This window comes from Schistocerca gregaria, chromosome 3, assembly GCF_023897955.1.
Source record: "Schistocerca gregaria isolate iqSchGreg1 chromosome 3, iqSchGreg1.2, whole genome shotgun sequence".
NCBI lineage: Eukaryota > Metazoa > Arthropoda > Insecta > Orthoptera > Acrididae > Schistocerca > Schistocerca gregaria.
The window spans coordinates 565,673,543-565,698,138 of record NC_064922.1 but is presented as its reverse complement, the minus strand read 5'-3'; the positions used below and the strand labels follow the sequence as shown (position 1 = coordinate 565,698,138).

General features: G+C 44.1%; 1 protein-coding gene across 3 annotated transcripts in view; it reads left to right on the top strand.

Moving 5' to 3' along the window:
- The window catches only part of LOC126354870 (patched domain-containing protein 3), a 382,944-nt gene that overhangs the window by 162,824 nt on the left and 195,524 nt on the right, over positions 1 to 24,596 (top strand). The window contains exon 1 of one of the 3 annotated variants that reach the window (XM_050004873.1): positions 8,052 to 8,079. The exons of the other annotated variants lie outside the window; for them this stretch is intronic. The gene's annotated coding sequence lies outside the window, so the exon portion shown is untranslated. Of the gene's footprint in view, positions 1 to 8,051; positions 8,080 to 24,596 lie in introns of those variants that run through there. 3 annotated transcript variants of the gene reach the window in all.

Below are 24,596 nucleotides of genomic sequence, written 5' to 3'. Positions count from 1 at the left end.
GCCCCTTTCTGTATAGAACCTCAGAGTGATTACACGACCAACATGGATAAAGCAATATACGTAATTCAACAACTACAATCTCCAAATACGATGTCGATGGCCTGTCCTACTGCGGTTGGAGTTCCTCCCGGACCTGACCGGCTGGAAATCTTACTGCTGGTAGGAATTTTCATCAACAGTATTTGCTCGACCAAGCGAGAGGAAGTGGCTGGGTGCAGCATAGAGATAACTACACTGTGCAAAACTGTCCCGGGCCGAATTCAAGCTTATCTGCGGATCTCTTGTAATGGGGTATGGTGTTCGCAATTAGACTGGGACGGTGAGTTCGGCCGCACATTTGGTGACATCAAAAGACGTGGCTTCTATGTCGGCAACAGGTTTCTTTCTCTTCCTTCTTTTCACTCTACTGGTAGCTCGAACAGCAAAAGTAGAACGCTACACTGCACTCGTCATCACCGTTATCTATTAGACGTGAATACGAAACTGATACAATATGCGCGGTAGATCCAAGGCTTATATTTTAATAAGTCGTGTATTTATCTCCATAGTTCAAAAATGGTTCAAATGGCTCTGAGCACTATGGGACTCAACTGCTGTGGTCATTAGTCCCCTAGAACTTAGAACTACTTAAACCTAACTAACCTAAGGACATCACACACATCCACGCCCGAGGCAGGATTCGAACCTGCGACCGTAGCACTCGCACGGTTCCGGACTGCGCGCCTGGAACCGCGAGACCACCGCGGCCGGCTATTTCCATAGTTATGTTTTCAATGTTGTATCGGGTAATATCAACAGCAGCAGAAAATGGTATAACAGGTGTAGGATTCGTTATGAATAGGAAGGTAGGGCAGAGGGTGTGTTAATGTGAACAGTTCAGTGACCGGGTTGTTCTAATCAGAATCGACAGCAGACCAACACCGACAACGATAGTTCAGGTATACATGCCGACGTCGCAAGCTGAAGATGAACAGATAGAGAAAGTGTATGAGGATATTGAAAGGGTAATGCAGTATGTAAAGGGGAACGGAAAATCTAACAGTCATGGGCGACTGGAATGCAGTTGTAGGGGAAGGAGTAGAAGAAAAGGTTACAGGAGAATATGGGCTTGGGACAAGGAATGAAAGAGGAGAAAGACTAATTGAGTTCTGTAACAAGTTTCAGCTAGTAATAGCGAATACCCTGTTCAAGAATAACAAGGGGAGGAGGTATACTTGGAAAAGGCCGGGAGATAATGGAAGATTTCAATTAGATTGCATCATGGTCAGACAGAGGTTCCGAAATCAGATACTGGATTGTAAGGCGTACACACGAGCAGATATAGACTAAGATCACAATATAGTAGTGATGAAGAGTAGGCTGAAGTTCAAGAGATTAGTCAGGAAGAATCAATACGCTAAGAAGTGGGATACGGAAGTTCTAAGGAATGACGAGATACGTTTGAAGTTCTCTAACGCTATAGATACAGCAATAAGGAATAGCGCAGTAGGCAACACAGTTGAAGAGGAATGGACGTCTCTAAAAAGGGCCATCACAGAAGTTGGGAAGGAAAACATAGGTACAAAGAAGGTAGCTGCGAAGAAACCATGGGTAACAGAAGAAATACTTCAGTTGATTGATGAAAGGAGGAAGTACAAACATGTTCCGGGAAAATCAGGAATACAGAAATACAAGTCGCTGAGGAATGAAATAAATAGGAAGTGCAGGGAAGCTAAAACGAAATGGCTGCAGGAAAAATGTGAAGACATCGAAAAAGATATGATTGTCGGAAGGACAGACTCAGCATACAGGAAAGTCAAAACAACTTTTGGTGGCATTAAAAGCAAAGGTGGTAACATTAAAAGTGCAACGGGAATTCCACTGTTAAATGCAGAGGAGAGAGCAGATAGGTGGAAAGAATACATTGAAAGCCTCTATGAGGGTGAAGATTTGTCTGATGTGATAGAAGAAGAAACAGGAGTCGATTTAGGAGGGATAGGGGATCCAGTATTAGAATCGGAATTTAAAAGAGCTTTGGAGGACTTACTGTCAAATAAGGCAGAAGGGATAGATAACATTCCATCAGAATTTCTAAAATCATTAGGGGAAGTGGCAACAAAACGACTATTCACCTTGGTGTGTAGAATATATGAGTCTGGCGACATACCATCTGACTTTCGGAAAAGCATCATCCAAACAATTCCGAAGACGGCAAGAGCTGACAAGTGCGAGAATTATCGCACAATCAGCTTGACAGCTCATGCATCGAAGCTACTTACAAGAATAATATACAGAAGAATAGAAAAGAAAATTGAGAATGCGCTAGGTGACGATCGGTTTGGCTTTAGGAAAAGTAAAGGCACGAGAGAGGCAATTCTGACGTTACAGCTAATAATGGAAGCTAGGCTAAAGGAAAATCAAGACACGTTCATAGGATTTGTCGACCTGGAAAAAGCGTTTGACAATACAAAATGGTGCAAGCTGTTCGAGATTCTGAAAAAAGTAGGGGTAAGCTATAGGGAGAGACGGGTCATATACAATATGTACAACAACCAAGAGGGAATAATAAGAGTGGAGATCAAGAACGAAGTGCCCGTATTAAGAAGGGAGCAAGACAAGGCTGTAGCCTTTCGCCCCTACTCTTCAATCAGTACATCGAGGAAGCAATGTTGGAAATAAAAGAAAGGTTCAGGAGTGGAATTAAAATATAAGGTGAAAGGATATCAATGATACGATTCGTTGATGACATTGCTATCCTGAGTGAAAGTGAAGAAGAATTAAATGATCTGCTGAACGGAATGAACAGTCTAATGAGTACACAGTATGGTTTGAGAGTAAATCGGAGAAAGACGAAGGTAATGAGAAGTAGTAGAAATGAGAACAGTGAGAAACTTAACATCAGGATTGAGGGTCACGAAGTCAATGAAGTTAGGGAATTCTGCTACCTAGGCAGTAAAATAACCAATGACGGACGGAGCAAGGAGGACATCAAAAGCAGACTCGCTATGGCAAAAAGGCATTTCTGGCCAAGAGAAGTCTACTAATATCAAATACCGGCCTTAATTTGAGGAAGAAATTTCTGAGGATGTACGTCTGGAGTACAGCATTGTATGGTAGTGAAACATGGACTGTGGGAAAACCGGAACAGAAGAGAATCGAAGCATTTGAGATGTGGTGCTATAGACGAATGTTGAAAATTAGGTGGACTGAGAAGGTAAGGAATGAGGAGGTTCTACGCAGAATCGGAGAGGAAAGGAATATGTGGAAAACACTGATAAGGAGAAGGGACAGGATGATAGGACATCTGCTAAGACATGAGGGAATGACTTCCATGGTACTAGAAGGAGCTGTAGAGGCAAAAACTGTAGAGGAAGAGAGAGATTGGAATACGTCAAGCAAATAATTGAGGACGTAGGTTGCAAGTGCTCCTCTGAGATGAAGAGGTTAGCACAGGAAAGGAATTCGTGGCGGGCCGCATCAAACCAGTCAGTAGACTGATGACAAAAAAAAAAAGAAGAAAGAAAGAAAGAAAGAAAGAAAGAAAGAAAGAAAGAAAGAAGGCACTACTATCGATGTGACGGAGAAATAATACACCTTACACATAGCTTGTTCTCTGAAACTTTCGGAGCTTAACACGAATTTTCCACCAGAGGCATTCTCTTGCTGTAAAGCGGCGCCTAGATTGTTAATAATATTTCATACCGCCCAATATTAATGACTCTCTGTAGATAGGTTTGAAGATTGTGCAATACAATGTGCAGTGCTAGTAGCATTTCTCCAAGGCTAAAACCGCGTATGCGTTCGACACATACACTAACGGAAAAAGATCGCAGCACTAAAAATAATAAATGAAGAGTAATGAAACTTCCGGAATACAATTGTCTCGGTAACATATTTGACTGATTAACATTGAAAGATCACAGATTAAGATAAGCGCAAGATAAACCATTGCAAATGTGAAATGCTGGTACATTAATAATCTGCGTAACGGCCAGAATGTTGAATGCAAGCGTGCAAACATGCGTGCATCGTGTTGTACAGGTGCCGGATGTCAGTTTGTGGGATGGATTTACATGCCTGTTGCACTTGGTCGTCAATACAGGGACCGTTAATGCTAGATGTGGATGACGCTGGAGTTGTCGTCCTGTGTCCCATATTTGCTCAATTGGAGACAGTTTAGTTGATCGAGCAGGCCAAGGCATCACGTCGACACTCTATAGAGAATAATGGACCACAACAGCTGTTATGCGGGCGAGCGTTATCCTGTTAGAAAACACCTCACGGAATGCAGCTCATTAATGGCAGCACAACAGGTTGAATCACGAGACTGACGTACAAACTCCTAACCACTGCTGCCAGCAATCATGTACAGAGGCACATTTCTTCCAAGTTTTTCTGAAATTTAGCAGCAGAAAAATCAGCTCTCGTAGCTCTATTACAAGGACTCGTTCCCCGTCCAGTCTCAAAGGTAACTAACACTCACGACCGCTACATCGTTTATTTAAAGCAGATCTGTTTTGCACCATCATAGTGACTCTACAAGCGCCACTCTTATGCGACTGCCGTGAAATTTCAATAGACGTCATTTATCAGATGTAGGAACATGACTACCAACTTTTATTTATGTCTCGCAATTCCTTCTTGGTGTTGCTATTATTTTTCTGTCAGTGTAGATTGATCACACCTCCTCCTCATCGGCTCAGTATCTACCTTTTCCTCCCTCTGTCTGTCCACCTCGTCCTCCCAACACTGTCTATCTCATCCTCTCCAACCTCTCTCTCTATCCCATATCCTCGCCCTCTCTCTTTCCTCCACATCCTTCTCTGATCATATCTTCCTCTCTCTCCCTCCGAATATATCCTCCTCCGTCTTTCTCTTCTCATATCCATCTCTCCCTCTTCCTTTCCCACCTGCCCACTATCCCTCTATATTTTCCATCTGCCTCATACATCTTCCACCCCTCTCCTCTTTGTCCATCGCCACTTCCATGCATCTCAATCTGTCCTCAGTCTTACTCACTTGCAGACATAGCCCCTTCATGTGGTTCAGTAAGGGAGGGCGATACTACTACCACAGCACACCTGTCCCTGCAGCAGCCTTCATATCATAGCCTGCAAAACAATTTCTTGCCCCTGACATGTAGGGTGGCCTGCAAAGCTGGTTGATTTGGCAGGCCACTGTCATTTCCATACAACATAACTGTCATGCAGGGCAGCCTATAGCCAGGGACTAGCTTATAGGCTTATAGGACTTTTTGCCTATATCTCCACTCATATTGGAAATATGAAGTTATAAACCAAATAGTGCTGATACTTGTGAGGACTGCTGTATCTGTGTCAAATTTGTTTCTCACTGATTCAGTGATTTGGGAGGAGATTCCAGACATACACACATACACTCTGCTTTGTAGACATAATAGATATTGACAGATCTTACAAAATTATATTTTTATTGAACAATCTGCTTAAACTGTATAATCTCTGGCGCTACTGTATATCTTTGTCAACTCAGCTTAGTATACTAAACTGTTTATTTTGTGCAATTTGTTGTGTTACAGGGAAGTGGTTTCAATACCAGGGGAATGTATGTTCATTTGAGAATTCTTGGAAGTATATAGGGCTTTTCCAGTGTTATGGGGTGTTAAATGAAACGAATATATCAACCGAAAAAGAAAACGGAGCAAGATGATCATTTGTTGCAAGAATGTACACAGAACCAAATAACCTTCAATCAGTAGAGAACTAGTTCATTGCAGACAAATTGTAGGAAAGGGCTGAAAAGAATTACAAGTGCATCAAAAAGCGGACCTGGTGCTGAGGAGCTAATAGGGCCAATACTTTGGTACTTCGGTACCATGAACTTTTGGCAGGGTCATGAAACTGTTTAGTGCAATTTAAATAAATATTTGTGTAGTTCTTATTTTTAAAATTGGCTCCAAATAATTATGTATTGCACAGAAATAGTCACAATTATAAGTAGAACCATTTGAAAAAGCAATTCTCTTCTTCTTTTCAGTATTTTCCATATGTTTCTGTCTTTGCCAATTCTGTGAAGAACATCCTCCTTCTGTACTCAATCAGTTCGCCTACTTTTCAAGGTTCTCCTGTAGCACCACATCTCAAACACTGCGATTCTCTTCCTTAATCGTTTTACCACAGTCCATGATTCACTTTCACAGAATGCAGTGTACCAAATGTACATTCCCAGAAATTTCTTCCTCAGATTAAGTCCTATTTTTGATCCTAGTGTAATTGGCCAGGAATGCCTTCTTTGTTTGTGCTGTTCTGCTTTTTATGTCTTCCTTGCCTCGTCTGTTACATGTTATTTTGCATCCAAGGCAGTAGAATTCCTTTGCCCACTTCGAGATCACCAATTTTGATGTTGAATTTCTATTCTCTCTTGCTTTACTTCCCATTACTTTCGACTCTCTTCCGTTTTCTCTCAATCCAAATTCCATTGTCATTCCATTCAGCAAAGCCTGTATTCTTCTTCACCATCACCAAGGATGGCAATGTCATCAGCGAATCTGATCATTGCTATCCTTTTGCATATAATTTTAATCCCTCTGTTGAACCTTTATTTCTGTCATTGCTTCTTCGATATATAAATTGAGCAATAGGTGGCAAAGACTACATTCATGTCTTGTACTCTTTTTAACATGGGCACTTCGTTGGTGATCTTGAACTTCTGTTGTTCCTTCTTGATTTTCTACGTATTGTATATTACCCGTCTTTTACTATAGCTTACTCTCATTTTTCTCAAATTGTCGAACATCTTGCACCATTTTACATTGTCAAACACTTTCCCAAGTTGATAAAGCCTACGAACGTGTTCTGATTTTACTACAGTCTTGCTTCCATTATCAATTGCAACATGAGGACAGCCTCTCTTGTGCCTGTAACTTTCCTGATCCAAAGCGATCTTCATCATATAGGTCCTCGATTTTGTTTCCATTCTTCTGTATATTATTCTTGATTGCAACTTGAATGCATGAGCTGTTAAGTTTATTGTGCGATAATTCTCGCACTTGTCGGCTCTTGCAGTCTTCAGAATTGTGTGGATGATGTTTTTTACGAAAGTCTGCTGGTATATCACCAGTCTCATAGAGTCTACACACCGATTTGAACAGTCGTTTGGCTGCCACTTCCCCCAACGATTTTATAAATGCCAGTGGAATGTTATCTATATCTTCTGCTTTACTCGATCTCAAGACTGCCAAAGCTCTTTTAAATTCTACCTTTGATACTGGATCCCCCGTCTCTTCCACACTGACTCCAACTTATTGTTCTATCACGTCATCAGACAATGCGGCCTCTCATAGAGGCCTTCGATGTACTCTTTCCACCTATCTACCGTTCCAAATTATATCTGAATGACATCCATAGGATGACACGGTTGCTGGCCAGTACTGAATGAGTAGTCAGGGCCAGTGCACGGAAGTGGCTTAAGTTGTGTCCCACGACCTGTAATGGAAATGAGTTGCAACGATCGAGATAAAATTGATAATTGGGCAGGATTTTACATATAGAAAACGTTAGGGATAATGTGGCCATCTGCTCTGCGGCAAGGCAGGTGTTTTTGGCATTCGCAGTTTCCCTGCCACGCCCGCACAGCAGTGACGAATCTGTTTACAAGTCGCTGCCCCTGGCGCCTGTTTTCGCGCGCTCCCTCCTCCAGGTCTGGCCGCTGTCTGGGGGAGTGAAACCTCCCGGATTTCCTGGTTCCGTGTTCGGGAACGCAATGCCTTTGAACAGGTTTATTTCTCCGCCTCCTCCTCCGTCTCCTCCCCCACCTCCTCACCCCTCCCCGCCCATTCCTTACGTCTCAGGAAGAGTATCTAGTCCGGCTGAGCAAACGGGTCCCACCAAAATCCAGTGCTCTGCGTTCAGGCGGCGTCAGTCGAGTGATAAGCTGCGTTTGAATGGTCAATCGCTCTACGATTCACTTGCGGTGTAACAGTTTTCAGACGCTAATCATTTTCTAGTGCTCCATTTATGGACTAGCGACAAGTATCAAAATAGTTTCCGTTTTTATGTGTGAGTTCTTAAGTTGCTTTGCGAGGAACATAAGTGTTGGTGATTCCGGAGCCTCCTCCAGAGTGTGAGTATGTTTTCTGTTTGTCTAAATTAGATAAGATTGAAGATAATTAGTTATTAATCTCCATTGTGTTATTACATCTTTCTTTAAAGAGTTGTAGAAAGTGCCTGGTTTCTCACTTAAAATGCATTATGCATCAAAATCTGCGGCACAGTTGTTAGTCAGAGGCAGGGATTCTTTTAAGCCGGTAGAAACCCAGCAACATAAAACGTACATAGGCAGAAAATATTAAACTACCTCCGAATGAAATGATTGAAAACTGTTTTCCCTCTGTGATGACGGAAGTCAGCTCACCGCAGCTTTAGTCAGTGTGCTTGCAGCCTGCCTCACACTTCTTATTAATGTAGTAACCCATCTGCATATCTGGCCAATAACAGTGATATTTGGCACAATCCTTAAGGTCTTTTTCTCCTTTCTGTGTATATTGAGAATCCTCACTCGGCTATTCTATCTGTACTTAACATCAAGGGACATTTCAGTAGATTACAGAATGAGATTTTCACTCTACGGACGGCAGAATGTTTCCTATCCGGAAACTTCATGGCAGGGTAAAACTATGTGCCAGACTGGCACTTAAACCCCGGACTATTGTCTATCGCGTGGAATGCACTTGCGAACTGAGCTATCCAGGCACGACTCAAGACACTTCTTCACAACTTTAATTGTGTCATCGACTCCCTCCTGACTTCCATACTTCAGTAGCTTTAGACAAAAAGGGTTTGCAGGAGGTCTTCTGTGAAGTCTGGAAAGCAGTAATCTATACTCGTAAGTTGTGGAAAGTAGGTAGTTGCTGTCTTTCTTCGAGTAATTATTTGATTTTGCCTCTTACACAGATGATGTAAAAACCATGTGCTTTTCGATTCTTTCTGAGCTAGTGGTAATTGACATTTGTGTCAAACATAAAGTGCCTCATGAACTTAACATGAGCCTCAAATGCAACTGAAAACAAAAGTTGAAGCGCTTGCCTGCTTATTTCATTTTCAGATTATACGGTATCTGGTCCCAAAAAAACAAATACTAACCCCATTACGCTGAATTTTCGACAGTGTCAGTGCAGAAGCATGGACATCACATGGCTCCTGAGCCAATCACTGTACCTCCCTTAGCTGTTTCTTGTCTTTTTCGTTGAAATCGCGACCGATGGGAAAAATTAGGTAAGTTGTTTATTAATTCCAAAGCAATTATTAATATATATGTGGGCTATTGTGAGAGAAGACGGTCAGTGCCTTGGTGGAAAAACGACCCTGGTAAGTTCTGGAAGTAACGTTTGCGGTGACGCCATACTTTGGGTGGCGATTAGAGCCGGTGACGACGTTGGCTGAGCGCCAGCTGCCATATGTGGAGCACAGCCGAAGGCCCCTGGGGAAGTGCGAATGAAATAACAGGCCTGCGAGGCAAGGCGCGGTGCGACGTTTCGGCTGCGCTGGTGTCCTCAGCGGCCGGGGCCGCGATTGTAATTCAAGGTGGCGGCCGATGGGCGGCGGTGCGATGTCGCAATTACAGAAGGGGAAGCCCGTGGCACAGAGGGTCCTGTTCGCCGGCCTCCTCCCGGCTAGGCACCAACTCTTCTGAGACAACCACAGCTGAACGAGATTACGTACACTCTCTGATCAAAAAAAGTAGAGATCAGTTCTAGTGAACGTTATTATGGGAATAGGTCCATCCTTCGCCATTATGACGGGTTGAACTCTGCTGAGGGCACTTTCAGTGAGGTGTCTGAACGTCTATGGCCGGATCTCAGAGCCGGAGCCAGAGAAGATGGTGATGTTCGACGCTGGGGCTCGGAGCGAAGTTCTAACTCATCCCAAAGGTGTTCCATTGGGATCAGGTCAGGACTCTGGTCATGTCTTTCCATTTCAAGGATGATATTGTCCGCAAACCACTCTCATAGACGCTGCTTTATGACAGGGCACATTATCCTGCTGATATAGTAATCATCTCCGAAACGTTATTCTACTGTACGTAGTACCCAGTGCTGTGGCATCTATTAACATCCCTCCGCACGAAAAACACCCCCAACCCGGTAACACCTCCTACGTACTACATCCTTGGCACTACATATGATGGCAGGTAACGATCTTCAGGCATTCGGCAATCGAAACGCTTCCGTCCGATTGCCACGGGCTATAGCGTGTTTCATCGCTCCAAACTACTCGTTTCTAGACAGCCACTATCAAGTTCAAATGGTTGAAATAGCTCAAAGCACTATGGGACTTAACATCTGAGGTCATCAGTCCTCTAGGCTTAGAACTACTTAAACCAAACTAACCTAAGGACATCACACCATCCATGCCCGAGGCAGGATTCTAACCTGTGACCGTAGCAGCAGCGCAGTTCCGGACTGAAGCACCTAGAACCGCTCGGTCACAGCGGCCGGCCACTATCAAGTGGCGTCGCTCTTTACACCATCCGAAGCGTCACTTTGTGTAGACTGCAGAAATATGGGGCTTATGAGGAGCGGCTCAATCATTGTATCCCATTGTTTTCAACTCCGTACACACTGTCAGTGTGCTAGCTGGACATGTGGAGGCACTTTAGAACTCATGTGTGATTTCATCCGATTTCCTACAGACACCCTCCGCATTGCTCGGCGGTAGCTGTCCGTCAGCACACGTGCTCTGCCTGGTCTCGCTTTGCTCGGAGTTGCCTTTCGCGGTTCTGCTTTACTGCCACAGCACCAGCAGTCGACTTGGGCAGCTCCAGGACGGCTGAAATGTCGCTGATAAATTTGTTACTCAGCTGCCACTCAGTGACTAGGCTACATTTGAAGCTACTCAGCTCCCCTGACCGACCCATCTGCTTTTATGTCGTTTTAAACTGGGTGGTATGTCTTTTGTGGGATACAGGGTGGATCAAAAAGAATCATCCGATTTCAAGAAATCAAAACTATTACGTTATTTGAGATGTGGGTGAACAACGTACTGTGGAAAGAGCAAACTCTCAAGTTGTACATGGGTTCCGCTAGGAATCAGCAGTGTACGCCCACGTCAGTTCTAGTAAAGATGGTGTCGGGACAACAGAAAGCATTTTGTGTTCTACATTTTGTGCAGTGCGGGTCAATAATAACCGTTCTGCGTCACTTTCGTTCTAGGTATGGTGTGGATCCTCCTACAGGACAAAGCATTAGACGACAGCATGAACAGTTCCGAGAAACAGGTTGTTTGTGTAAAGACAAATCCGCGGGCCGTTCCCAAGTGTCTGACACAGACGTCAAACGCATCCGCCATAGTTTCACAAGGAGTTCGCAGAAATCCGTTCGTCGTGCAGCTCGACAGCTCAACGCGCCCCCGATGTCCGCCTCGCGTGTGTTGCGTCGACGTTTACACATGAGACCACACAAAATTCAGCTACTGCAAGCTCTTCGTGAACGTGACAAATAACGACGTGTGGAGTTCTGTAGTTTCGTTCTCGGCAAGACGGAGGATGCCAGTTTTGCTCCACGCTTAGTGTTTAGTGATGAGGCAACATTACATTTAAATGGTAAGGTGAACCTTCGTAACGTGAGAATATGGGGTTCGGAACAACCACTTGAAGTTGTACAACATGAGAGGGACTCTCCAAAATTTAATGTGTTTTGAGCAGTTTCACGGGAAAAGGTGCATGGTCCATGTTTCTTTGCTGAGAACACTGTTGCAAGAAGCACGTACCTCGACATGCTTGAGAACGTTCTTTTTACACAATTGGAAACAAATTCGAACGACTTCATTTACCAACAGAATGGCGCACCGCCACATTGGTATCTGGAAGAGCGAGAATTTTTAAATCCAAGGAATAATGAACAATGGATCGGTCGCACTGGACCAAATGATTAGGCCTTACATTACTGGCCTCCAAGGTCACTGGACCTCACTGTATGCGATACATCCTGTACAGTGGTCAACTCAACATTACGTAGGGTGTCCGGATACTTTTGGTAAGACAGTGTATCAGTCAAAACAAGGAGTAACCATGCAGGGCAATCTAAACTGGTATGACTACAACTATAAGAAAGGCGGATGCCAGGCCGGGAAACATTGGGCGGCCGCTGTGGCCGAGCGGTTCTAGGCGCTTCATTCTGGAACGACGCCATCTCTATGGTCGCAAGTTCGAAACCTGCCTCGGGCATGGATGTGTGTGATGTCATTAGGTTAGTTAGGTTTAAGTAGTTCTAAGATCTAGGGGACTATTGACCTCAGATGTTAAGTCCCATAGTGCTCAGAGCCATTTGAACCATTTTTGAGCTGACGATCCTCCCGTCCTGCTCTAACAGTCTTCCTCTTCAAAGCTAGCACAGCCCGCCCAACAAGTGTAGGTGTAGTTTCATAAATTTTCTTTCCTAGGTTTACAGCTGGACGAAGTCTATGAGTCATAGTATTATCATCTCCTCGGCGGACGTTCCTCCAACTGTTGGCAAAGATTCTGTCCATAAACACTTGACAAGTAAAGCTACTAGGGGATTTAGAGATGAGTCACCAGCCCGCCACTGGCATACTCGGAGGACAGTCGGCTCGGGTCACTTGTTTCTCATCTGTACGAAGGCCAAGATTGCTAGGACAGCCTTCTTTTACTGCGCCAACAAAGGCCTAGGTACCACGTATTCAGATTTACAACATCCTGGTCCCGCCAAGACTGGATGCTGGGGTAGCAGACCATCTGGATGAGCAGTTCGTAGGAGAGAAAACCAGATTCTCCTAAAGGAACAGTCCGCCTTCTTATCGGTCGGTACGTTAAAGCGAACGCAAACGATGAGCTAGTCAATTTCTATGACTTATTTTGTAAATCTAGGGATGAGGGGGAAGAGAGGAAAGGACAGGGACTATTTACTTCAGCAGCATAAGGACTTCACGCGGAGTCAGTACCAGATCGGCATTCGATCTGGGATCTCCTGCTTACTCGGCAGTTGCGTTAACCACTGCGTGACTCTAACGTTTATCACAACTGAGCGGACTAGCTCGGCGAACCAACATTCCCATCTAACGCCACCTATCCGCAGCCCTCGTCCACGTCCTCCAGGCTCTCTAGTTTCAGATTCCTGCTGGAGCTTGGACGGAACTGTGCATCCGCATTGTAGGGGATGTATGCACTGCCCATTGAGGCGAATCAATTATATGAACGCGTGGTGTCTGTTCTTTCGGAAGTAACAGACACCACACATTCACTCAATTGTTCCGAAAGAGCAGCCACCACGGATTCCTATAACTGACTCCCTTGGATGGGCAATGAATCCACCACCTCCAGTGCGAATGCACAATTGCGTCGGACCTCCTGCGGAAATCTCGAAGTAGCGAGCATGGAGGACATGGACGAAGAGTGCGGATAGATGGCGCCAGATGAGAATGTGGATCAGCTGAGAGGTGCGCCGAGATGCTCCATGCAGTTCCAACAGACACTGCGCCCGGGTGATGCCACGGTTAAAGCAACTGCCATGTAAGCAGGAGACCTCGAGTTCGAATCCCGGTCTGGCACACGTTTTCACTCGTCGATGATATCCGAAAGAACGGACACCACAGATTAACATAATTATTAGGGAGTCACAATGTGTAATTTACGTTGCGGGGCGCTCCGAAGCATGAAAGTCAAAATCAGACGCTAGATATTTGCTTCATGGAGAGGAATGTGTTCAGTGGAATGTAAAATCGCTTTCTAGATCAGAAGCAGAACTTTGGAGACGCCATATGGAACCACACCATTTGTGGATGAAACCCCTATTTCGAGGCTTTTAAATTATAACTTACGTGCTATGAGTATATGCTGTAGAAGACGCTCCGGTACCTTGAGAACATCTCAAAAAACCCGTCATTCTCAGTGGATTTCTTACAATAATATGACGGGAAACGATGTACTGGTGGTTAAAGACTTTTCGTATTTGCTTCTTTTGGCACTATAACTTACATAGTATGAAAGTACGGTACGCAGTTTCAAACGCCGGAGCAGTGAAAATTTGTCAAAAACATGTCGTACGTCACACGACTTATAATTAAGCGTCAGTTACTTACTGTTAAGAATTAGGACATCTCAAGATCAGAGACATAGACTTACATAACAGCAGTTCACTGTAGTGGAAGCGGCGATTGTGAATTGAAAGTTTGCCAGTCAGCTGTCAGCAAATATTGCCTTACTCGTCTTCACGTTTTTTAAACTCTTCTAGAAATTTCTTATAGGTTTAATAAAACTATGACCTGAAATACTCGATGGCCCTTGTACATAAAAGCATTCTCTGATCAGCAGCGAGTTCGATCGATTTATTTTAACGTACAACTGAACATGGACAAATGAATTGCAAGCCTGCTGTCTATGTCACTGTAATACCCTGCAATTCAGTACCGGGTATACTGCAGACAGAACGACATGCGCAGCTCGTGGAACATGGAGCAAATGGGCTTGCCGATAGACGCACTCACAAAGGCGCAGTGTTTGTTTAACGTTAAAACTAACAAATTGCGCAATAAACACTGTCGAGCCGACTCGCCTTTCCTCGTATTTACAAAAGTCCAATACTTTGGGCTAGAGTTATTGACTCCAAGGAAATGCCGAAGAAAATTCAGTTTTTTTTATTTTTTTAAATTGCGTAACAATTCGTTGTTCGAACTATCGACGTGTCCATAATCTTCTTCGAGGTTTTCTCCGTTCAAGCACGGTGCTCGCTAACACATCTACCGTACCTATTTTAAGCGCTTTCATTTTCGTAAACAAACTTTGTGGTTTGCGTGCCAGTTATATTTGACAGCTTCCGCTAGAGAGTGCTGTGGTCACACATTATGTTGAGGAGCACGTTATGTTTACACTGGGGCTGCAAAATCGCCGGATACCTCCTAATACCGTGTCGGACCTTCTCTTGCCCGGCGTAGTGCAGCAGCTAGCCGTGGCATGGGCTCAAAAAGTCGTTGGAAGTCACCTGCAGAAACATATAGCCATGCTGCCTTTATAGGCAACCATCATTCCGAAAGTGTTGTCGGTGCAGGATGTTGTGCACAAATGGTTCAAATGGCTCTGAGCACTATGGGACGTAACTGCTGAGGTCATCAGTCCCTTATAACTTAGAACTACTTAAACCCAACTAACCTAAGGACATCACACACATCCATGCCCGAGGCAGGATTCAAACCTGAGACCGTAGCGGTCGCGCGGTTCCAGAATGTAGCGCCTAGAACCCCTCGGCCACTCCGGCCTGCACAAACCAACTGACTTCTCGATTTCGTCCCATAAATATTCGATAGGATTCATGTCCGGCGATCTGGGTGACTAGATCATTCACTCAAACTGTCCAGAACAACTGTGGTCCGGTGACATGGTGCACTGTCATCCATAAAAATTCCATAGATGTTTCGGAAGATGAGGTCCATGAATGGTTGTAAATGGTCTCCAAGTAGCCGAAAATTACCATTTTCAGTCAATCATCGGCTAAACTGGATCACAGTCTGTTCCATGCAAACACAGCCCACGCCATTATGGTTCAAATGGCTCTAAGCCTATGGGACTTAACATCTGAGGTCATGAGTCCCCTAGTCTTAGAACTACTTAAACCTAACTAAGCTAAGGACACCACACACATCCATGCCCGAGGCAGGATTCGAACCTGCGACCGTAGCAGCAGCGCGGTTCCGGACTGAAGCGCCTAGAACCGCTCGGCCGCAGCTGCTGGCGCACCATTATGGATACACCACCAGCTTGCACAGTGCCTTGTTAACAACTTGGGTCCACGGCTTCGTGGAGCCTGCGCCACTCACGAGCTTTACTATCAGGTCCTAACAACTGAAACCGGAACTCATGTGACCAGGCCACGATTTTCCAGTCGCCTGGAGTCCAACGCATATGGTCACCATCTCAGCAGAGACGGAGCGTACTACGTCGCGCTGTTAGCAAAGGCTCTCGCGTCGCTCGTCTGCTGCCATAGCTCGTTAACGCCAATTTCGAGGCGCTGTCCTAACGGAGACGTTAGTCGTGCGTCCCAGATTGCTTCCTGCAGTTGTTTCACGCAGCGTTTCTTCTCTGTTAGCACTGACAACTCCACGCAAACACCGATAGTCTTGGTCGTTAAACGAAGACCGTCGGCCACTGCGTTGTCCGTGGTGAGAGGTAGCGCCTGAATTTTGGTGTTCACTCTTGACACTGTCAATCTCGAAATACGGAATTCCCCAGCGGTTTCTGGAATGCCGCATACGTCTATGTCCAACAACTAGCTCGCGTTCAAAAGTCTGTTAATTCCTGTCGTGCGGCCATAATTACATCGGAGACCTTTCCACATCGACTTAGTACAAGTGACAGTTTCCCAAATGCATTATCCATTTATACCTTGTGTAAGTTGTACCACCGCGACCTGTACATGTGCATATCGTTATGCCATGACTTATCACCTCTGTTTAAGGTACCAACTCGTTTCAGTGCGTGCACGAACCTCGTTGAAAACCACGTTTGGCGTGCTTCACGATGATAAACACGTCCCGTGCAAGGACGACTTAATTGTGTCCATACCTTGCCTATCCCAAACTACGCCTGTACACGGTTATGCCATCCTTTTAATGGACTCTAGTGTTGATACCTCCCCCATTACAGAATTCGGCAGCTCCAGTGAGCTGTTGAGGGAAGTGCCAGGTCAAAGCAGCGACGGCAAGGAGGTCACGCTAGCACACCCGTGCGTAGAACGTCCCGCTGCTTGTCGTAACGGCTGCGGCTGTGACAGCTCACGCAACTCCAAGCCCTACGACGTCTTACGTAAGAATGCGTCTGCTTTCTCCAAAGGCCCCACGGAATCGTAAGCTCTTCCGTCGCAGGTATTGTGACACAACGGTCCAGGAAATGAAATCGCCGGCTTAGCTTTCGGAATATACTCTATCTGATCAAAGGTACTTGGACTCTTATTAGTGGAAATTAATGGTGTCCACCCTTCGTCCCTATAACGACTTGAACTCTGCTGCGGATACTTTCAGTGAGGTGCCTGAATGTGTGTGGACGAATGGCAGCCCATTCCTCAAGAACAGAAGACTGGGAAGAAAGTAGTGTTGTTGGACGCTGGGGTGTGGAAAGAGGTCAGGTCTCTGAGGAAGCTATTCCATTTGAGAAACGTTATCGTGCACAAAAACACTCTACGGCACCCACTACACAATGTTGTAAAATCTGTTTGCATTCTTCTGCGTTTATCATTGTCTCAAGCTCAGTAAGGACATCACATCTTGAGCACGAGAAACATCCTACACCTAACACCACTTCCTCCATACTTCTGTGTTGGCACTACACATTACGGCAGGTTACGTTCTTGAGGAGCTGCTAGACCGTTGTACACAATTCTCGTTAACTCTCTAAACATTGTTAGCCGTTTCATTACTAATACTTTGGAGATCACGAATCTTTCCTTCCGCTGATTCGAAGCTATTTTCTATAATCATCTTCCGCAATGCTCGAACGCTGCTCTGCATCAGTACACGGAGTCTGCCTGGTCTTGGTTTAGATGTTTGTTGCTTCGAATTTGCGCTTCTCAATCACATCACCTACGGTCAATTTGGACACCCTTAGAAAGAATGAAACGTCTCTGATAGATTTGTAACTGAGGTGACACTCCATGAGCAGTTCGCGCTGGAAGTTACTGAGCTCGGCTGAGTGACCTGTTCTACTGTTACTGCTTCTTTACTGACAACAGAATATTCCTCGCCTCGTTTTAAACTCGCATGTCCGACTCTCTGGAAATATAAAAATCAGTACGGCTTTATACAGGAAAGTCCGATACAGTTGAGCCGGCCGCGGTGGTCTAGCGGTTCTAGGCGCTCAGTTCGGAACCGCGCGACTGCTACGGTCGCAGGTTCGAATCCTGACTCGGGCATCGATGTGTGTGATGTCCTTAGGTTAGTTAGGTTTAAGCAGTTCTAAGTTCTAGGGGACTGATGACCACAGACGTTAAGTCCCATAGTGCTCAGAGCCATTCGATACTGTTGATCAAATAGCGACATACTGCATTTATGTAGGATCAGTGTGAACTGGCAGTCCCTCCAGGTCTTCCCGCATTTCACTGCAGTCTACTGGCGTTGCAAACTACCTGTAGTCAACAGTATCGCCAGTGAACAGCGTCTCGGAGCTTCATACGACATCTGCTGTTCGATTTTTATGCATTGTGAACAGTGGCTGCTCTATAGCAGTTTGTTGGCGCACTGCCATAGTTACTTTTTCATCCGTTGATTTCACCTCGTTGAGTTAAATTTCTCTATTTCTGTCTTAACCCTCTCACAAATATTGTGCGAAACTCGGTAAGGTCGTTATTTTCTTTAGTTTTATTTATTTAACCGTACGGATACAGCCCTCGTTGAGCAGACCGTTCGCCGGGCGCCGGTCTTTCAATTTGACGCCACTTCAGAGACCTGCAGTCGATGAGGATGATAGGGTGATGAATAGGATCGCACAACAACCAGTCCCTGGACGGAGAAAATTCCCCGACCCAGCCGGGAATCGAACCCGGACCCAGAGGATTGACAATCCGTCACGCTGACCATTCAGCTACAGGGGGCGAACATTTTCTTTAGTAAACGAAAATGAAAAACTGTATCAAATGCCTTCAGAAAATCAAGGCAAATTGTACCAACCTGAATGCCATTGTCTACAAAATATGATACCTTTTCCCACACTATAACAGAACAGTCCTTTGACATGACATAGCTTCTTTCTGGCGGCGAAAGTGATCAGACTCGGTTCGCAAAAAGTAGCAAGCGTATTAACACCAGAAGCACTTGTTAACAGTGCACTGTTCCCAGATAAACTGTTCAATCACCCAGTCGTAATAATTTTATACATTTGAAAGAATAAAATTATTGCTCAGATCACAATTTGAGGCTTTTTAGGAACTCATTACCAGTCTCTGTTTGCTGTGGGTCCTACATCTGCATGAATATGATGCTCGTCCATAGTGCAGTCACTCTTCGTACCACCACTGTAACCGTTGAACAGTGGTGGAAATCGCGATGCGTAGGAAACACGCTGTGTTCGGACTATAGCATGCTTCGTCCTGTGAGGTACAGCGAGTGAGTAGTTGACCAAACCCTATCTTTTTTTACGGTGACCAGATAGCTTGCTAATACATCTCCACTTAAACGCACATATCGTGGCATCGCGTGTCTCCCCGCTGGAATCCTGTAACACCTACCTCATTTTCGTTTACAAAAGGCACAGGCACAAGATGCACTCTCTCGATAACAGAGGAAAATAAGGGAAAAACGCTTGCTTTCTACAGGGACAAGCATTGGTCGATCGGCGGATCAGAACAAATTTGACTTTTGACGGGAAACTATTTACTTTGAAGCACAATTGCTTCCTAAAGCGAAACAAAGAACAATTACAACTGCTCCTGTCACCAGCGCAGAGAGAGCTAAACCTTAGTCTTATCAAGTGGATTTCCACGTTACGACTCGCATAACTTCACCACATTGTAGAACAGGACGGTATTTACTGCTACTGAGCGACCATTAGCGAATTAGTACTACCGTGAAGCTGACGCGAACATGAACAGCCAGCGCTTTGGAAACTTAATGTGATACGTGAAGCACGCTGCGAAGCCGCGTCGCCAGCTCTTACACCGAGGGGTGGCGTTAAGCTGCTGTTAAGGGAACTCGCCGACTCTCAAGCCGCCCTCGACGTGATAAAGCGTGGTGGAGCACGGAAGGGTCTGGCGGCTTCTCTGTAGCTGTTGTCGTCAGTAGGTCCACAATATCTGCCTCAGCTATGTCGCTGCTTTTTTGGAGCACTCACATGAGATTCCGCAGTGTACGGTCGCAGTACCCTACCCTCGAAAACCAGAAGGCGCCGCTGATCTTTTTCTGTAAGTACCTAGGGAGCTTCAAACTTAATTCATGCACCTTGCCTCACATCCAGCTCTCCAGCTCTAAGTATTGTTGTTGTTGTGGTCTTCAGTCCTGAGACTGGTTTTATGCAGCTGTCCATGCTACTCTATCCTGTGCAAGTTGCTTCATCTCCCAGTACCTACTGCAACCTACATCCTTCTGAATCTGCTTAGTGTATTCATCTCTTGGTCTCCCTCTACGATTTTTACCCCCCACGCTGCCCTCCAATGCTAAATTGGTGATCCCTTGATGCCTCAGAACATGCCCTACCAACCGATCCCTTCTTCTGGTCACGTTGTGCCACAAACTTCTCTTCTCCCCAATCCTATTCAACACCTTCTCATTAGTTACGTGATCTATCCACCTTATCTTCAGCATTCTTCTATAGCACCATATTTCGAAAGCTTCTATTCTCTTTTTGTCCAAACTATTTATCGTCCATGTTTCACTTCCATACATGGCTACACTCCATACAAATACTTTCAGAAAAGACTTCCTGGCACTTAAATCTATATTCGATGTTAACAAATTTTTCTTCTTCAGAAACGCTTTCCTTGCCATTGCCAGTCTACATTTTATATCCTCTCTACTTCGACCATCATCAGTTATTTTGCTCCGCAAATAGCAAAACTCCTTTACTACTTTTAGTGTCTCATTTCCTAATCTAATTCCCTCAGCATCACCCGACTTAATTCGACTACATTCCATTATCCTCGTTTTGCTTTTGTTCATCTTACATCCTCCTTTCAAGACACTGTCCATTCCATTCAACTGCTCTTCCAAGTCCCTTGCTGTCTCTGACAGAATGACAATGTCATCTTCTCCATGGATTTTAATGCCTACTCCGAAATTTTCTTTTGTTTCCTTTATTGCTTGCTCAATATACAGACTGAGGCTACAACCTTGTCTTATTCCGTTCCCAACCACTGCTTCCATCTTATGTCCCTCGACTCTTATAACTGCCATCTGCTTTCTGTACAAATTGTAAATAGCCTTTCGCTCCCTGTATTTTACCCCTGCCACCTTTAGAATTTGAATAGAGAGTATTCCAGTCAACATTGTCAAAAGCTTTCTCTAAGTCTACAAATGCTAGGTTTGCCTTTCCTTAATCTTTCTTCTAAGATAAGTCGTAAGGTCAGTATTGCCTCACGTGTTCCAGTATTTCTACGGAATCCAAACTGATCGTCCCCGAGGTCGGCTTCTACTAGTTTTTCCATTCGTCTGTGAAGAATTCGTGTTAGTATTTTGCAGCTATGGCTTATTAAACTTATTGTTCGGTAATTTTCACATCTGTCAGCACCTGCTTTCTTTGGGATTGGAATTGTTATATTCTTCTTGAAGTCTGAGGGTATTTCGCCTGTTTCATACATCTTGCTCACCAAATGATAGAGTTTTGTCAAGACTGGCTCTCCAAAGGCCGTCAGTAGTTCCAATGGAATGTTGTCTACTCCGGGGGCCTTGTTTCGACTCAGGTCTTTCAGTGCTCTGTCAAACTCTTCACGCAGTATCGTATCTCCCATTTCATCTTCACCTACATCCTCTTCCGTTTCCAGAATATTGTCGTCAAGTACATCGCCCTTGTATAGACCCTCTATATACTCCTTCCACCTTTCTGCTTTCCCTTCTTTGCTTAGAACTGGGTTTCCATCTGAGCTCTTGATGTTCATACAAGTGGCTCTCTTTTCTCCAAAGGTCTCTTTAATTTTCCTGTAGGCAGTATCTATCTTTTCCCTAGTGAGATAAGCCTCTACATCTTTACATTTGTCCTCTAGCCATTTTGCACTTCCTGTTGATCTCATTTTTGAGACGTTTGTATTCCTTTTTGCCTGCTTCATTTATTGCATTGTTATATTTTCTCCTTTCATCAATTAAATTCAGTATTTCTTCTGTTACCCAAGGATTTCTACTAGCCCTCGTCTTTTTATCTACTTGATCCTCTGCTGCCTTCACTACTTCATCCCTCAAAGCTACCAATTCTTCTTCTACTGTATTTATTTTCTCCATTCCTAACAATTGTTCCCTTATGCTCTCCCTGAAACTCTGTACAACCTCTGGTTCTTTCAGTTTATCCAGGTCCCATCTCCTTAAATTCCCACCTTTTTGCAGTTTCTTCAGTTTTAGTCTACAGGTCATAACCAATAGATTGTGGTCAGAGTCCACATCTGCCCCTGGAAATGTCTTACAATTTAAAACCTGGTTCCTAAATCTCTGTCTTTCCATTATAGTAAAGCTCTAAGTAAAGCGCTTGTAATAATTAAAAAAGGCTACTTTGCGTCCATTCTCCGCCTTTGGGACTTTGTATTTCTTTATTAACTCTAGGAAACATTAAGGGTTAAGGAAGGTATATTCTTCAGGAAACCCTCTTCACGGAATTTTACATCCATAACTCACGCTACTGCTACTTACTTCTAAGCGAGTGAATCTCCGACTGTCGGGAACAGTATACCAATTCTCTAGAAGCGGTGTTCCAGGGATCTCATACCATCCCCCAAACTACTGTGAAACCCATTGCGCGTCAACCCCGAAACTGGGCCACAAGTTAACTAGCGCCATCATCGGCAGCCCCAATGGAGAAGCAATGGGATCTAATGGATTCACCATACCAGACACACGTAGCGTGCTCTTTCTGGGAGACTCATATAAGTCGCCTGTAAGTTTCCATTCGTTCTGTCGGTTCTGCTATAGCTGCCGCTTTCTCAGTCACGTATCCACGGCTAATGGTCTTCCTATGTGTAGAAATTCATTACGACATCGAAGAATCCTCAGTGATATTCACTCACTCACAGTACTTACTTTTCCAAAACTTTTGAGAAGATCGTGTATTCTAGAGTAGCCATCCCGGGTAGCCGCGTGGTATTGAGCGCACTGCAACGGAATGTCATTTGTATGTTCACTCACCAAATTTTTTGAGCATTAAATAACAAAATAGCGCCAGTTGGTATTTTCTGCGACCTATGTAAGGCATTTTACTGTCTGAATAGCTGTAGATAAATTGACGTTTTATGAGATTGATGATATCGCCAACCCTCGGACAATGCCATAGCTCATCATAGGAGTGCAGAAATCCGTATTTAGTAGTTCAACCAATTTAGTTCTTGCACATTATTCTGACTGGGAAAAAATCGCTCATGGGGTCCCCAAGGCAAAATTTTGGGTACACTATTGTTCCTCATATATATAAACGATCTTCTGTCTATTACACAACAAACATAATTACTTCTGCAGATGCCACTAGTATTGTAATCAGTCCAATCACACACACAGAGATACAAAAAATGGTAAAAAGCGTTCTTGAAAGTGTCATTGACTGGTTTTTTTGTGAGTAATCTCATTCTCAATTTTGAAAAGACACAACATATTCAGTTCTGCACATTTATGAGCACTACACCAATCATACGTGTAACATATGGTGACGAAATAATAAATAAGGCGGTAACTTCAAAATTTTTAGGTATCCATACTGATGAGAACTGAAACTGGGAAAACCACGTTTTGGAACTTCTGAGGCAGCTTAGTTCAGCCACGCGCGCACTTAGAATAATTGCATATCTTTGGAGGAGGCAAATCAGTAAGATGACTTATTTTACAAATATTTTGATTCAATAATGTCGTATGGAATAACATTCTGGGGTACTCATCTTTAAGGAAGAAAGTCTCCAGTGCTAAAGAAACGTGTTGTAAGAATAATGTGTGGTACTCACCCACGATCTTCTTGTAGATATCTGTTTGAGGAGTTGGGATTTCTGACTACTGCCACACACAATATGTATTACCTAGTGAAGTTTGTTGTAAATAATCCACTGCAGTTCAAAACGAACAATGATGTTCGTAATTACAATACCAGAAGGAAAAGTGACATTCCTTACTCCACATTAAAGTTGTCTTTAGGACAAAAAGGGGCCCACAATGCCGCACCTAAAATTTTTGATCACTTCGTCGGTGAGATAAAATGTCTGACACACAATCTAGTAAAGTTTGAAAGCAAACTTAAACAATTTCTTCTTGACAACTCCTTTCACTCCATAGAAGAATTTCTGTTACTGCAATGTGTAAAAGGTATTGTGTAGGAATTACTAACTCACATTTGGAAGAAAAATATCTCATAAATGTTCCTAGTATGGCCATATTTACAAATTTCCTTTCCTCCGATTTCTTGCGGAAATAATCCATGAAACTAACTGACTAACTCTTAGACTCTAGATGTTTTCTCAGTTCACTGTCCCATATCTTATTTTCCGCCAGCGTAATACAACGGTCTCTTTCTTGCTGAGAAGGGATGTCATCGTAAGGCAACTACATCTCAACACGAGGAACCAGCGGCAATATAATTCCGCCAACACATCTGCCAGCTTCCTTATGTGCACGTCCCACATTCTGGTGGGAATGCAGCGTAGTCAGACGTGTTGGCTCTCAATGCTCTCACGCATAGGCTCTCTTTCACGCATACACCCTCCTTTGGAGATAATTCAAGCTCACATTAACTTATGAAATCAATTGCATGCTTGCAAAAATATTCAATAAAGGTTTGCTACTATTACGTCTTTTTTTAAATTTGAATAATTCGAGCTCACATTAGCTCATGAAATCAGTAATTCAGTAATACTTACCAAATTAGGATGATGTGAAATGGAGCATGCACCCCATCTTGGTGCCATGCTACAGTGCTGAATTGAATATTTGCACAATATTGATCTCCTTACTGGTGATTCCTTTCCCGTGTAG